The sequence below is a fragment of the Cuculus canorus genome, chromosome Z (assembly GCF_017976375.1).
Source record: "Cuculus canorus isolate bCucCan1 chromosome Z, bCucCan1.pri, whole genome shotgun sequence".
NCBI classification, from domain to species: domain Eukaryota; kingdom Metazoa; phylum Chordata; class Aves; order Cuculiformes; family Cuculidae; genus Cuculus; species Cuculus canorus.
This window is the reverse complement of record NC_071441.1, coordinates 36,209,382-36,225,502: the sequence shown is the minus strand read 5'-3', so window position 1 is coordinate 36,225,502 and position 16,121 is coordinate 36,209,382. Positions and strand designations below refer to the sequence as shown.

Here is a 16,121-nt window from a genome sequence, read left to right as displayed (position 1 = left end):
ACATACATATATCTTCCAATCGTTAGGGAGAAAATACAAATTGTTTCAGCCCACTATTGCTTTTCAACAAGAAAAGGAAGCTTACAAGTTATGGAGAAAGCAGCAGTGGGTATTTTTCCAGGCAGAGCTCACACCGCAAGCAATGGCTTCATTTTCTTAGACAGTATTTCTTCTTCGGGTCCTTGCCACACAGACATGAACAACAATCTCCCATGGTGTGTGAAATTTATGTTTACAGGTCCTTGTCCTAGTCATTGCCTGCAGAAGGCTTTTCAGATATAAGAATCCTGGAGACACACAAAATGTAATTCTTATTTTCTTTTTCTGCACTCTCCCTGATCTCTGTCTGATGGAATGAGCTTCCTGGTGTGATTCTCTTTATTTATGCAACTCCAGTGTGTTTTCTGCATTACCTAAGAAACTTAACATGTTGCTATTAAATGAGGGTCGCGTGAAGGAAGTTTCTTGGACTAGAGCCAGCTGGATGCTGTTTCTCTCCTCAGCTCTTATGCATGGAAACCATACTTGTGGGTTAGAAAAATAAGTAATAGAGGCAGAGAGTTAATAAACCCAGTACAAAGTTACACTGACATGGGCTGCCCCTTTCTCAACCAATAAATCACACATGGATACTGTTTTACTGTTTAAGTTTTTATTTCAAGAACATTAATGAGAATGTAATGAGAAATACACAACAAATCTCTTGATCCACAGTCTTGGGGTGGCCTACAAGAATCTGTCATCAACCTTCATGAGGAAATAATGCCCAGGAACAAACAGGAACAAATTAGCTGAAAGTTGAATAGAATGAACATCTCTCCTATACATTCTTAACCACACTTTTACAGAATAAAATTACATTAACAAGCTCCTTCCAGAACCCTTTTTGTGTCCTACTCTGTCAGAGCCTGTTTTCTTTGATTTGTACTTAGCACTTGAGCACCTGCTCTGTGCTGCACCCTTTACTGGATGGAGTGAAATGATCCCCTATTGTGAATATTGATTTACCACTGCAAAGAACAAGATGGAAAAAGTAGTAACATTTTCCCACAGTGACATTTAAGGGTTATTTCTACAGAGACATTGTAATTTATTCAATTTTTTTGTTCTTTTGTAAGGTCTTGGAGGTAGGAGAGTAGACTTTCTGTATTTTGTATTTATATTTTTTTTGTGTTCAAAAGCCTACAAATATTTTTTATTTAAATTAATAATTACTTTTTTAGCCTTCTAAAAAATGCATCTCTTTCATCACTAGAAGTTTTGGAACTGGGTTTTAAGTGCTGCTACACTGTGGGCCTTAGGTAAAACCAACTTTTCTGAAGACTAGGTGGCACTTCAAGAAACTCCATAAATATTTATTACAAATTCACAAAAGCGGGTTGGATTTCCTTACCTCTCAAGCAACTAAAAAGAGTTGTCTCACTTTCCATTTTCATATTCTGAAAAATGTCTTTTTTATTGCAATGATGGAAAGCTGCTGTGCTTCTGAACTTACGTCTCAACTACTTTACTTTTTCTGTGTCTAACTGTTCAAGTTTTCAGTGAATTAGCAATTTTCTCGTTTCCTCTCTGTGCTAACCTACAGATGGTCAAACAATGTTTTACACTGTTTTTCCAGAGCAGTGCTATAGGTAACTAAATATAACCTGCTTTTTGGCAAATCTGGCCTTTAATTATGTTACGATATTTACGCTTCACATTGTCTGCACAGATTCAGACTTGTACAAGAACTGTCCTGGGAATCCTCTGGCAATGATCTCAGATGTGCTTATATGTCTTCTTTGCAATACTGAAAGATGTTCAGTGCAGCTAAGGTTTCAGGTTTCACTCAGAAGTTCAGCTGTTCAGGTCTAAAGATTAACTGATTACCATTTCTTGTACAAGCAAAACTTAGCCAAGTGAAAGTGAACTGGGATATATAGGACCACACACTGGAATGATAAATGCCTGCATTTTCCAAGCTCTTTCTTTTTGCTTACCAAACAGAAAAGTGAGTAAAATACAGCACAGAGAAAGGAAAACCTAGAAAGACATCAAGTTGAATGGGAATGTGTTTCTGTGAAATTTTATCTTAAAGATGACCTCTCTGAGAGACTATATTATCTTTTTGTCTGTTAAATCATGTACAGATTTATTAAACTAGTAGTGATGTATATTTATTTTTGCAACCTTTTATTTTTAAATCATGAGCTACACAGGATCCTCAGAAAGCACAAAAAGCCCTAAACAGAGACTGGCTGAAAGCCAGGTTGGAAGATAACGGTGAGGATAATGGCAAGGAAAGAAGAGAGATCTGCAGACTAAAGCTAAACTTTTTCCTACATTAGGTTGTACAGCTGCAAGGACAACTGAAGATTCCACTTGGATCATTTTTATATGTGTTTTGGTCCAGCTCCGCAAAATATTTTTCTTCTTTCTTGAATACTGCATACCAAGACGATACAAACCACTGTTATGTAAATACTACAGGGAACTGTTAGAACAGTTCATGGACACTAGTTCTGGGTAACATTTTTAAATTGCTTTCAAATACTGTACGTGTTTTTTTCTCAGCTTCTTAGTTATGTTCTGTGGACAGTGGGGATGGAAAAGTTGCATGAATACTAAACACATTTTTTTCACTACAGCTCTATTTGAGCTCTAATTTATTATTATGAAACTCCCACATTAAGGATTGAACCAAAAGAATGTTTATTTTGTAGGAAGATAATAAAACCCTTTTTCTTGTACCTCTTTACCAGAAACACACATTTAAAACATTCTAGTCAGTCAATGCAGCCAGGCTTCCTTATTATCACTAAAAGACCTGCCTTTTCCTATAGTGAGGGCAGGCACAGCCTTCTGTATTTATAATGAGGGGAGGGACTACAAGCTGGAACTTGAGTATTTTTCCTTCTCACCTCATAAGCAGATGAAAATATGGCTTCAGGCCATTCCTCAGATAGAAGCAGATTTCAGGCTGGAGCAGGGCGCAATCAGAGACAGGGATGTCAACTTTCATAGTACCTGCTCCGGACCACTCCCTGACGGTGCTCAGACACTGCTCCATCCTCCTGGATGTTTCTGCAAACTCTGCTTCAGCCTGCTTGTTTATGAGTAAGAGGTATCAGGTATCAGATAGAGAAAAGTTTCCTGAAAGTCAAGAGCTTTCTGAAGGAGCATACTCTCCTCAGCTGTGGATTTACACACAGAAACCTGAAGTGAGACAGTGATGTTTCCACCACCATGAGATCGTGTTGACCTATGAGGGTGTTAGGGTCCTGCAAAGTCTCTTTGGAGGTGCCTGACTTACTGGACTTGCAATTAAATAGCAAACAAGGGCAAAATACACTAGCCTGACAATTTAGATGGCACAGATTACACATTTGTATTCCAGAATGCGCAAGGAGAGTCTTTAGGTTAACTGATGTGTTCTGGGTTTTAAAAATAGTATATAAGACAAGTAGACACCTGCCTACTGTCTTGATCTTTCCCTAGTCCACCTTCACTCAGTCTGTGAGCTGAGGGAAGTTATGTCCCTCCATTCATCAGCAGCAGAGGAGAAGGAGGAGGCAGGAGGATCTGGCTGAGTTTGAATCACATGACTTGACTTATGCCTGTGCTTTCAGAAGACAGTAAACAGAATTGTTCCCATCCTTTAGCCTAATGCCGTTACAGGGTGGGAAAAATCTGTTTCTCTTCTCCTTTTTTTGTTTTTTAACTTGACCACCCTAAAATAATGAGCTCTAGGATGGGCAGCTATCTTCTCACGCTGTTGCCTCTCCTACTTCTGAGGATTAGGGAGGTTTCTTTCTTGGCAAGACTGGATGACCCTGCAGGGCTGAGAGCAGTTGGGAGGGGAAGGAGAGATGATTGTACAGTTATTGCCCCTTAACAGCATATCATCCTCAACAGTGGGCAGTGCTAGCAGGCGAAGAAAAGGCTCCTGATAAATCGACTGTGGGTCCTGGTAATTACCCTGAGGAAAAAAATTTCTGTCTTGCAGAGACATCACATAAGAAAAGACTGATCCCTACAAATGCAAAAGTGAGTCATCTCTTTTCTTGTGTTCTTCATAAAGGCCATGCCTAAAATTAAAAATTTGCTTCTTGACCATGAAGATTAACTTTGTGGAGCTCTATTTCTCTATATTTTGTGGTTTGGTGTTCTTTCTTTGTGTTTGTTGGAGAGGGTGGTGATTTTGAAGTTAGCTTAAAAAAGTCAATTTATCAGAGCAGTATCTCTCTAGCAGCTGTGAAGCTTGGCTGGGGGAAGGCTGGTAGTGAGTTATAACAAAACTCATTCTCCATGCTAATTTCTGTATCTGGATGTTTAATCTGAAGCTTCCATCTCCAGTTCACCTTCAGAGGATATTCTCTATGATGAGGAAAGGCTGAAAGAAAAACAGCGAAGCGTTCAGCATTATGCTTGCCAGCTGCTTCCTATTATGCAAGAGTTTAAAGGAATGTGAACAGTCTGCCAAAAGTCTCCCCATGTGACCAATCTACTAAAGGCCTCCTCATGTGACAAAAATCACAGCAACAACCTGATGTCAAATGAACAACTGAGCTCTTATTCGCTAGTACAAAGACCCATCTAGAAGAGCATGGTGGAAATCTAGCTTCAGATACAGTAAACTGGAGTTTAATCCCAGCAGGTTGCTTGGTTTGCTCTTTTTCAGCCATGGGACAACATTTTAATTAAATTCCCATCTCACCATCTTTAGTGTACCTTCCATTATGACTTGATATTTTTCTTCAGATCTTTGACAATTTGCCCTCTGTCAGCTTTAAAAGTGGGCACATGGGAAGGTGGAAGCCTCATCCTCTGAAATTCCTGATTTATTTCTATGTGGTAGGGTTAGAATAAGAGTAGGTTTCATATATTACCAAACAGATGGGTACCTGAGCTGGACAGTCACACAAATGGTGATGGTCCAGTGGATCCTTTCCAACATAGCGATTTTATGACTCTTGCAATACTGGAAAGGGGAGCTGGAGAAGAAGGAAGGAGGAACGAGAGAAAGAAGGACGAGGGAAAGGGAAAGGGAATGGAGAGTAATGGGGTGGGGAGTGGAGGGTAAGAATGGGGAGGGGAGGTAAGGGGAGGGGCCAAGTTTCCCTCTTCACAGTTACAAGCTGCAGGAGCACAGCCATTACCTGCAATGCAGAGATTTTGAAGAGGCCAAGGACAGAATTTTAGCCTCCTATAGAAAGGACCAGATATGAATCATGTCAAAATAATTTGGTAACAGTAAAAAGCATGTTTCTGTTGTGGGCAGCAGTTGTCTCCTGTTCCAGGGCCTCTTATTTTTCCACACTTGAATTGAAGAGGACAGGTGTTTCGATCATGTGTTTCTCTGTGTTAAGTTATGCCTCCCTTTTGGATTTCGATAGGCTGCTTTATAGAATCAGTTCTTAAGCCATCTCCCTACTGTTTTTGATCTGCCCTTGAAAATGAATTGTATGTGGTGTATACCTGTATCTTAAAAATATACTTTAATAGGCAATTGTCAGTGTTTGTAAAGGGGAAGTTATTTGTTATGTTATATGTTGATTATATGTTGTAAAGGGGGAAGTCTTGTTTATTAATTAAAAATGTTGATTGCTGTTATAAGTTCTTAGTGTGTATTTTGTGCTCGCATTTAACTACAAATACATATATTATGTGTATTTTTACGCTAGTACAGTCCTTAGACATAAACCTGGACCTGACCAAGGTAGATGTGAAAATATAGAACAAAAATCTCTGCTGGGGAAACTATGGATTTAAAATATATCCGACAGACAGGGGATCACAAGTTCTTAAGGGGACTCTATCTTTACACCCTACTCTATGGATGGCAAAATTGCAACCTAACAACTCTCCTTCGAGAATTAAATTCTTGCTTCTGGTATCACAACTGTCCGTTCAGGAGAAATAACGAACAAAAAATGGTAAATAGTATACTTAAGACAAGACAGATACAGCATTGCAAGCTTTAAAAACAAATGGCACCATTTTCAAGGAAAATGTTCATGATGCTCTTCACACTTTGCAGACATCGGTTGCAACCAAACTGACATCTTTCTCTAACCCAAAGGAAAACTCACAGTTCACTTTGGGTGCCAGCAGAAATGAGTTCCTGAACTTTTCAGACAATGGATGGCAGTGCAAGATAGCGAGGAGTTTTCCTGGGCAGTAATAGAACAGGGTAAACCAGGAACGGGAAGATAAAACTCCAAAAGGCAATGTGTCTCTTGCTGATGGGTTGCTGTTGGAACTCAGTTCTTATCTAGTGTCAGACTCTGGTATACATTCAACAAATCTGAAACAAAATACAAAATAAGAAAAGACTACAGTTCAAAGATTCAAAGAAACCAAATAATGAATTTTAAGATGAACATTGTAGATGTTATCTCACTGCAGTAAACTTGAATTATTTTTTTCCTTCTAGGGAAAGGAAAATGCCTTATTGTGAGAAGGTAAAATGAGTTCCTATTTATTGTCAGCAGCAGGTAATGAAACAGTAAAATATAATCCCAACAGCTTAGTAACTAAACATCTATTTAAAGAACTTCTTACCTTTTTAAAAAAATCCTTGTGTAAAAACTGTGTAAGTGGTGAGATAGGACTGTAGCAAACTTTGTTACAGGATTGGAATTTTTTTTCCAACAAGCATAGAATTTGAATAAAATATTTTTCTTCGTGTGCGTAAAATTACATTGTTTTTTTGACTGAGCAAGTCAGAAGTCTGCCCTCCCAAATATGCGGCAAACTACACAATTTTAACATTATCATAGCTTGTAGCTGAGGAAAAGTTTCAGATGATTGTTTCAGAGTCTCATTTATGCTGCTTGTCAAAATCTGTTTACAGTTTAACTACCCTTTGTAAGGCAGTGATGGTGGTGGTGGTTGTTGTTGTTGTTATTATTATTACTATTCCCTCCAGACAAAGTATAAGAACAATTCACAGCCAGCTGATCTGGAGGGCTCCATTTAAAACTGACCTGGTGATCGTGGTCAGTTTTGCTTCAGGTCTATCCAGTCACACTTATCATCTCTTCTTCCCTGTTTTGTGGGATTGGTCAGCCTAATGACTCAGAAATTAAACACACACTCATGCTCCATCCCCTTTCTCATTGTTAAAAGCATTTTATAAGCTTCCTGGTTCCAAAACAGCCTTACCACATGATCTTAAGAATCTGTTCATGGCTATGAAAAAGTTTATTCTTTTTTTTACATCAGAAAAAAATAATTAGGAATATTTTCTTTTTAGTATTTTGAATCTCGTCTCTAAGGCTGCTCTTAAACTAGTAGTACTGCTGCACGTAAATTGACAGTATATCTCACAGGAGTTGGAGTTCACCTCAATAAGCAACACTAAGGCTGACAAATAGCTTCTTTTTACTAGAATTGTGTGTTGCAATAACTACCTTTATGGTAACATGCACTTTTAAGGACAAACTTGTAGATACAAACTGTTTTCTTGGCAGCAAATGAATACATTCATAGCTTAGCTACTTATTTTTTTTAGATAAAACTTGTCTTTTAATATGCCAGAATTCCACTGCAGGTGACTTCTTACCATGCTTGCAGTGATATGGCTCCACTGGCGCTAGTTTGAATGAGAGCAACAGAACAAGTCTGTGTGAGACAACGTGGTGGGTTGACCTTGACTGGCTACAAGACTTCCACCCAACTGCTCTCACACTCCCCTTCCTCAACAAATCAGAGGAAGACAATAAGATGAAAGATGAACAAGACCAGAGGGTGAGATAAGGACAAAGAAATGGCTCGCCAACTACCATTACAGGCAAAATAGACTCAATTCTCAGAATACTATTTTATTGCCAATTAAAAATAAGAGTCAGATAGCAAGAAATAAAAACAAAACTAAAACTACCTTCCTCTCACCTCTCTCTTCTTCCAAGGCTCATCTTCACTCCTGAATCCTCTGCTCCTTCTCACACATACCCTCCAAGTGGTGTAGGGGATGGGGAATTAGGTTTGTGATCTGTTTGTAACACTTTATCTCTATCACGACTTCCCTCTCATCCTCTTCTCTTGCTCCAGTGTAAGGTTCCTTCTACAGGAGACAGTTGTTCTCAAAATTCTCTAAGATGGGTCTTTCTCATGACCTGTAATTCCTAAAGAAGTGCTCCAAGATGGGTCCTTTCTGCAGGGTGCAGCTCCTCTGGATAGACTACTGCAGTGTAGGTCCTCAGTGAGGCCACAAGTCCTGACAGAAAATCTGCTGCTCCATGAGATCCTCTGCAGAGGACCTCTGTGTGGAACGGGCGAGGGAAGCAAGCGGACAACTCAGTGTGAGTGATAAAGCAAGCTTCGACTTTATTCAAAATCTACCCGGATTATATATCTTAACATTCAAAAGATGCTTTGTGCTTTGTTATAGCCTCTACATGATTAGTTACTAAAACTATTTGCCCCCTATTGATTCATTGTTGCTATGCTGTTACTTCGAGCTCTGTTTATCTTCTTGCAGTTACATTGCAGTCACAGTTGGGCTCAGTGTTCCATCCTGTTTCCTTGAGAAAGATCCACTTGTCCCTTAGAAGTTTCTTCTTAGAGGTTCCTCCTTGCATGCTTACTGTTCTTTCAGTCCATACCCACACTCAGAGTTTAACAAGGTTTCCATTTATACAATATGTGTCTCACAAAGCTCTTCTATTGAATCATGTCCTTGTTCACTTAACCATTCCCCAGCACTTCCCCCTTTTTCTTTTTGCACAAGCAGAGCATTGTAATTTTTTGTTATGCTGCGCATAATACAATTGTAGCCTATCTTAAATGCAACTATAAGCAACAATATTAGGCCTATCCAACGCAATACTTCTTTAATCATAGAGAGGAGCCAAGGTGATAAAGAGCCAAATATTGATTGTATCCAATTGTCTATTCCCCATCCATCTTCTTGTTTCAGTTGGCGAAAGCCCTGCTGTAACCTTTTTAATTTAGCATGTATAGATGTGGAGTGATCAGACAGGTTCAAGCAGCACATTCCTTCAAACTCCTCGCACCCATGGCCTTGCGCCAGGAGCAAGAAATCTATGGCAGCTCTGTCTTGTAACACTGCATGATTGACGCTTTGTACATCACTTGTGAGCATGTTCAGAATTTCTGATGTCATGTTCAATTCGTCTTTTGTCCAACAACCCAATTGTTTTGCTAAATTCATTGCCTTATTAGCTGCAGCTCCAGGGAGGATGGTCGCAACTGCTACCTGTTTGAATTCACTCCAAAATGTAGGGTCTCCTATCTGATCGCAGTCTAGCTCATGTACACTGCGTTTTTTCCTGCTCGTGTTTTGGCTCCACTGCATGATCAAAGATATATTAGGGTGAAACAGTGATAGTCTGCCAAGATAACAAGGCCCTCCTTGTGGCTGTGCCGGTATACCATTCCATGCTCTATCTCCACAAATCAAGAAGATGCCTTTCGGTAGCCTTTTTGGGGTGCCAATTTTGCTGGCATTGCATTTATCAAACGTTTGGTCGAGAACACTATGCCAATCTAATTTAGAGTCCAAAGTAGCCCAGGCGCCCCTGTGTTTTAACCACGGTCAAGGCGCTGTGTCACTTACAGGAGTAAAGTTAATCCAGCCTCCTGAGTTGCTTCCTGACAAACTGGCATTAGCACTCCCAAAAAGGTCTAACTCTTCAGGGGGCGATTGCAAGGTGGTGTTAAGTGACAGTATTGACACTGCCGATAGGCATCATGAAGTGGTGGAGTTCCATTAATCGCTCCATCTAAAACCTTAACCGCAGATAGATTTCAACACAATGTTTCATTGCTCACTAAACCACAAAACTCCTCAGGCTTCCACACTGGCAGACCTATTAAACAAGTTCGAAAAGGATTAGTCACTCCTCCTAAGCTAAGACAAAGTGAAGACTGGTTCAACTGATTTGCAAACATTACCCAAATATTGTCCCTTGGCTGATTAAAATGTATTATCCCCAGAACTATAGCTATTAGTGCACCAAACAACACAAACGTGATCAATTTTTATAAACATGATTACAGTTCCCCTTTTGCAATCGCTCTATACAATCCTTCTTCCAAGTTCCCTTTGATGGCACCAAATAGTGAATGTCTTGTAAATGGTACCTCCTTGGAACAATAATAGGTTAAAATTTTTGAACTTAACTGAGCCTGAATCCTTCTTACACAGGCCTCAGCCTCAAAGCGATAAAAGGCCAATATTTTTTGTTCTGGTGATTCAAATAAGGCTAGGGAAATGGACAAAGGTAATTTAGTTTGTTTTTGCAGTTCTCTCTGCCAGTTATAAAAACTAAATTTAAATTCACAACTTGGACACCATAATGCTCTCAAAAATTTTTGCCTTATCCAAAATATTTCTTTACACATTCCACATTGTAAGGCTACCCATGGTACACAATGTGGCCTTTTGCAATCAAGACAGTTCTGCTTAGCTGGTCCCTTGACTTTAAATGTTGCTAACTCTTCTATCCCATTTACAATATTTTCAAAAGGTGTGCAACTTTCAACTATGTCGTCAATCTCTTTTTGATAGCCTCTTAACCTCTCAATAATAGGTTTTACAGTCAACAGGAGTTTGTCATTGACCCTCTGCTTGTCTTCTTTCATCAGAAGAACCCATCGGTCCATTTACTGGGAATCCATTTTGGTCCCGTTTGCGCAGAGGCCCATATATATTTGCTATAAGTGTCTATGATGACATGTACATATTTCCATCTGCTAAATGCAGCAAAATGGGTCACGTCCATTTGCCATAATTCTTGAGATCTGAGACTTCTTGGATTTACACCTAACCCTAAACCAGGTCCATGATGACTGCATGTAGGGCAGGCGCAGACAATTCCTTTTGCTTCCTCCATTGTAATGTTGAATTGTCGATGTAGTCCTCGTGCATTTTGGTGAAAGGCATTATGTGCTTCTCGTGCCTTCACAAAATCACTCAGTGGTGCAGCCAAAGATACGAGTTGATCTGCTCCATAATTTCCTTCTCCAAGTCCTTCTGTCCACATATGACTTCTAATATGTACTATGCAAAAAGGGCACATTTGTTGTCGGATAGCTGATTGTAGTTGTCGAATTAAATCAAACAAGTGTTGATTGTGTATTTCTTTTATTCGAGCATCTTCTACACAATTCACTATATTGGCAACATACATGGAGTCCGTTACTACATTCAGATCATGATGTATCCATTGTAAAGATCCATTCAAGTACTCTAATCTCCCCCTTTTTCTTTATTTGCGTAAGGGCTCCGATAAATTGGGATCGCTCTTGGAGAATTGTGAGGTCCACTGTGCGGTCGACAAGAGTTTCACTAAGGCGTTGTATCATTTGTCGTTGTTCGATTGTTAATTTCCCGTGCTGGATCAGTTCCTTTTAAAAGAGGACGCAAAACATCCAGTTCATCATTGGGGATTCCTGCTATAGGTCATAACCATTGCAGGTCTCCTAAAAGTCGTTGAGCATCATTAACTGTTGTAAGCGAGGTGCAAAAGGTTAATTTTTTGTGGTTGTACTTGAGAATTCGTTATGTTCCATCCTAGATATTTCCAAACAGGGGAACGTTGAATTTTTTTCCATTGCTATAATCAATTTATGTGTGGTTAGTTGTGTCTCCAAATATTTCTCTTATTGAGTGGTAAATGGCTGGTTCTGTGCAAAAAGAATATCGTCCATATAGTGATAGATCATGGTTTGTGGCCATACATGCCTTATTTCTCTTAAAGCATTATCCACAAACAACTGACACAAAGTGGGGCTATTTTTCATGCCCTGCGGCAATACTGTCCATTCAAAGTGCAAATCAGGTCCTTCCCTATTGATTGTGGGTAAAGTGAATGCAAAGCATTGAGTGTCATTAGGATGTAACTGAATAGTGAAGAAACAGTCCTTTAAGTCTATGATCAGCAAATGCCTGACACAGAATAACAAAAACATACATATTGGATGACCATCAAGTCGTCTATGGGCTTTTTTCTGAGCAATGGCTTTTTCAATTCCGCCCAAAGTTTGTTGTGCATCACTCGAGGTGCTGTTAAAGCCATGTCCTCCCTTAAGAAGATCAAATAATGGACTTAATTCTGCATTAGTTATACACAAATAAGGTTTAGCTTTTGTAAATTGTTTTAACTACTATTTGCAATTTGGCTTGCTGGGGTTCAATTGTGGCATTCAAAATTTTCCACTCAAAATATTTCCAGGTTTGAATTTTTTCAGGTGCGACTTGAAGGTCTATTTTCTCTAATACAATCTTTGAAATGGTATTAATTGAGTAACACGACTGCTTTGGGTGATATACACAGGTGGGAAAGGAATATAAACCATAGCTTGTATTTGTCCAGTAAAATCAGAATTAATAACACCAGGTTACACAAAAAGACTTTGCAAAGTGACACTCGAATGACTTACTAATCAAAACACTTAAACCATTACCAATAGGACCAAAAGCTTGGAGCGAAACCTTGTGTGCTTTTCAATCTCTTATTACTGAGGAGGCTGTAAAGAAGATCCAGTCAGGAGCATTGACTGTTGTCACACGTCTTCGCTGCATGCTGGGTTGCTGGTTTCCTTGGTTCTGTAATGTTAACGGTTTACCCTCTGGCTTCTTTTATCTGTTTTTACCTATATGGGAATTCTCAAGGCTGCAAATGCATTAACTTTTCTATTCCTTTGCAGTTTTTTACTGTCAGAGGATACTCCTATTTGGACTCTTAAATCATGTCTTCATTAGTATCTGGCTAAAATTCCCTTTACGGTTGTCTGCACTGGGACCCAGCAGCTGCTGATCTGATAAGGGACACTGGAATGCAGAGTGTTCTTCATAAACTGTTACTCCCTTAGAGAGAGATAAAGACTCCCAAGCTGAAACAAAACAAAAAACCTTACAGGAGTAAGGGGGGGGGATGGGGGGGGGAGCTCACACACAGCCACAGGGCTGGGGTTTTTTTCCATTTTTTTTGTTTTGTTTTGTTTTCTACATTCTCTTTTCTATTTTTCTATTTTTTCTTTTTCCGTTTTCTTTTCTGTTTTTCTTTCCGTATTTCATATTTTCTTTCTTTTTTCTATTTTTTTTAATGTATTTTAAAATCTTTTCCTCTGCAGCCTTTCACTTCAAAGGTCCCAGGTAAATCTACCTGTTTGCCGGCTTAGTGGACGTTTGAGATTGAAAGGTCTCAGAGTTGCATTTTTAAGATTAATCAAAACAGAGGCTCAATATAACCAAAACCCAATTTGCAAGTCTTACAAACGTTTAAAGCGCTTTAAACACACACACGCACGCACACACACACGCAGAACCACTCTTTTGAGAGCTGGATTAATATACCCATACAATATTGTTTACGACCGGTCAATAAGAATAGCATGATGGTATGAATATTTAAACTACACACGGCACCAGACACACACAACACTTACAATATGCTCATATATTATAAGATAAGGTTTGTATCAATTGTTTAACAGGTAACAGTCCTTGGTTGTTACAGCATTTTCGTGGCATCTTCTTCCTCTTCTGATTCCTCGCTATTATTTTCTGGTGTTGCATTTCAATATCTAACTGTTTTTCTACCTTGTAACGTTTTATACAATTTGTAATATCTTTCCAAGCTTTCATTAGTTTCTTTGCAGTTTTATCATCATCTGTAAATGCCTCCCACGGGATGTTCCCAAATTTGCGCCATTCACTTTCCTCAAATATCTCATTTGGATCCTTAAAACATCCCCTAGTTTTTCCTAAGGTAATGAGTCCCGCAAGTTGTTTGAGATATTGTGAGTCAAGTCCTCGCTTCTCTAAGAAGCTTTGTAATATTTCATAAGCCACTTCTCTATCCATTTCTGGTCAGAGAAAAAAAAAAACCCTTATAAATTTATAAAGTCTTACGTGCAGCCCTGTTCCGTCTTTTCTCTCCAAAGCCTTATGATGTCGGGCGGCGGATCCCTTTTGACGATTCAGGCGTTCAGACTAGAGTGCAACGATCCCTAACGAAATCATAAGCTCTTAATCTTCACCCTCCGGTCGCTGAATCCCGGCGCCTTTCCCGACTCTCACAAACAATCTCCATAATTTCTCCACTCGTCTATTAAGTCCTTAATCGGACCTGCTCCCCGCTTTTCTAAAAAGCATAAAATTTCAAGTGCTGCCTCCCGCTCCATTGCGCGCGCTTTATCGGACCCTCTTATGTCAGCCGGTCCGGACCCTCTCTCACGGACCAGCCATGAAAGGTTGCAGCCTTCTACTCACGAGCGGGGAGTCTTCTGCACGGCCGGAGAACCTCCTCCTTTGTTATCCGGGTTCAGGCGCGGATCGTAAGTACTGATTCAGTGCTCCCGATCTTCCGCCCCCTGGTCGCTGCTACCAGTGCTGTGCCGAGCTCGCCGTCCGGTGGAAACAGGGATTGGGGGTCCCTGTTCGGGCGCCACTTTGCGACGGGCGAGGGAAGTAAGCGGACGACTCAGTGTGAGTGATAAAGCAAGCTTCGACTTTATTCAAAATCTACCCGGATTATATATCTTAACATTCTAAAGATGCTTTGTGCTTTGTTATGGCCTCTACATGATTAGTTACTAAAACTATTTGTCCCCTATTGATTCATTATTGCTATGCTGTTACTTCGGTCTCTGTTTATCTTCTTGCAGTTACATTGCAGTTACAGTTGGGCTCAGTGTTCCATCCTGTTTCCTTGAGAAAGATCCACTTGTCCCTTAGAAGTTTCTTCTTAGAGGTTCCTCCTTGCATGCTTACTGTTCTTTCAGTCCATACCCACACTCAAAGTTTAACAAGGTTTCCATTTATACAATAGGTGTCTCACAAAGCTTTTCCATTGAATCATGTCCTTGTTCACATAACCATTCCCCAGCATCTGTGGGCTGCAGTTTCTTTAAAGGCATGTCTACTTTCTGTGGTGTGTGATCCTCCATGGGCTGCAGTGTGAATATCTGCTCCACTGTGGTCTTCCTAGACCTATGTTAGAGTGACAATGACTAATAGTAGACGTTGCCAATGGCTAGCTTTTATTCAATCTCTGTCATTGCCACTGCATATTCAAAGTTAGTTCTTAAAAATCTTGTCTGAAATTAACTATGACGAGTTGATATCACGCTGATAGCACTGACAGCAATAGTTCTCCATTGTGTTAATCAGTAAGTCCACCTGATCCAACTTGAGAGCCCTTCAAAGCAGAGAAAAGAAGCTGAAACTAGAAGGAGGCAATATTTTTCATCCCAGTTTCAACACCTTTGACATTCTTATGCTCCTTGGTTCCAATGTATAAAAAAAAAAACCAAAGGGTAGGACTCTCATCTTCACACAGGACTGTTCATCTGCTTTCAGGGCCTGGATGCCACCAGACAGCTTTCCACAGGATTTTCTGTTTTCTCCACTTGTTCTGCCTCCATAACAGCTGTCTCAAGGGCTTTCTACCTGAAGTATTGTTCGGGTGTATTCCTGCACCCTGGCTGTGCAACTGTGTCACAAGTCTGCATTAGTCAGTTTTTGAATATTATTTAAGTATTGAGCAGTATTACAGTGTTACAAAAATACTTACATATTGTTGTTATTTACACCCTTTTGTTGAATTTATACATAAATTCTAGGGAGGTGAGTACTAATTACACTCTATTTAGTGTAAATTACTTTACGGGGAGCAACATTCCTCTGCTTTGGCTGCAATTTATTTCATATCGAACATTTGGCTTCCTTGCACTTAAAAATCAGTAAAGGCAAAAGACCTCTGTTTCCTAATTTCCATATAAATTTCATTTTCAAAGATAATGAATCCTTGAACTTATAAGTTTAGCGGAGAAGTACTGTAAGGCACTTGCACTATAATTGTTAACTGGGGATTTTTAACTGCAATAGCATTATTTTGCTGCATAGAAGCCTTTCTTCCTGCCCCAAGGCCATCTAAAACTGTACTGTTTGATTTATTGGCAGTTGTTATCATGCAGTGTAAAGGACTATAAACTGTAAATCCAAGCGGTATTGTACAGTGTAGTGATTCTTTCTACAGTTGGGTTTAATAACAAAGATAGTTTGAATTCCCATTATTTTTACATACAGTGTGTATTCACTTGAGTTCACAGCAGACAAGAAGTTTGCGCTATGCATGGTTATTTTAACAGCACCTTGCCTCTCTATA

The 16,121-nt window shown here is 39.6% G+C and overlaps 1 long non-coding RNA gene across 1 annotated transcript; it reads right to left on the bottom strand.

Annotated features, from left to right (window-relative positions):
• Positions 1-721: 721 nt before the first annotated feature.
• On the bottom strand, positions 722-12,866 carry LOC128850534 (uncharacterized). Its single transcript, XR_008447960.1, has 3 exons — positions 7,876-12,866; positions 6,072-6,286; positions 722-4,372 (listed from the first exon to the last, which is right to left on the bottom strand). It is a non-coding gene; the product is annotated as an uncharacterized LOC128850534 (long non-coding RNA).
• Between the last annotated feature and the right edge of the window lie 3,255 nt (positions 12,867-16,121).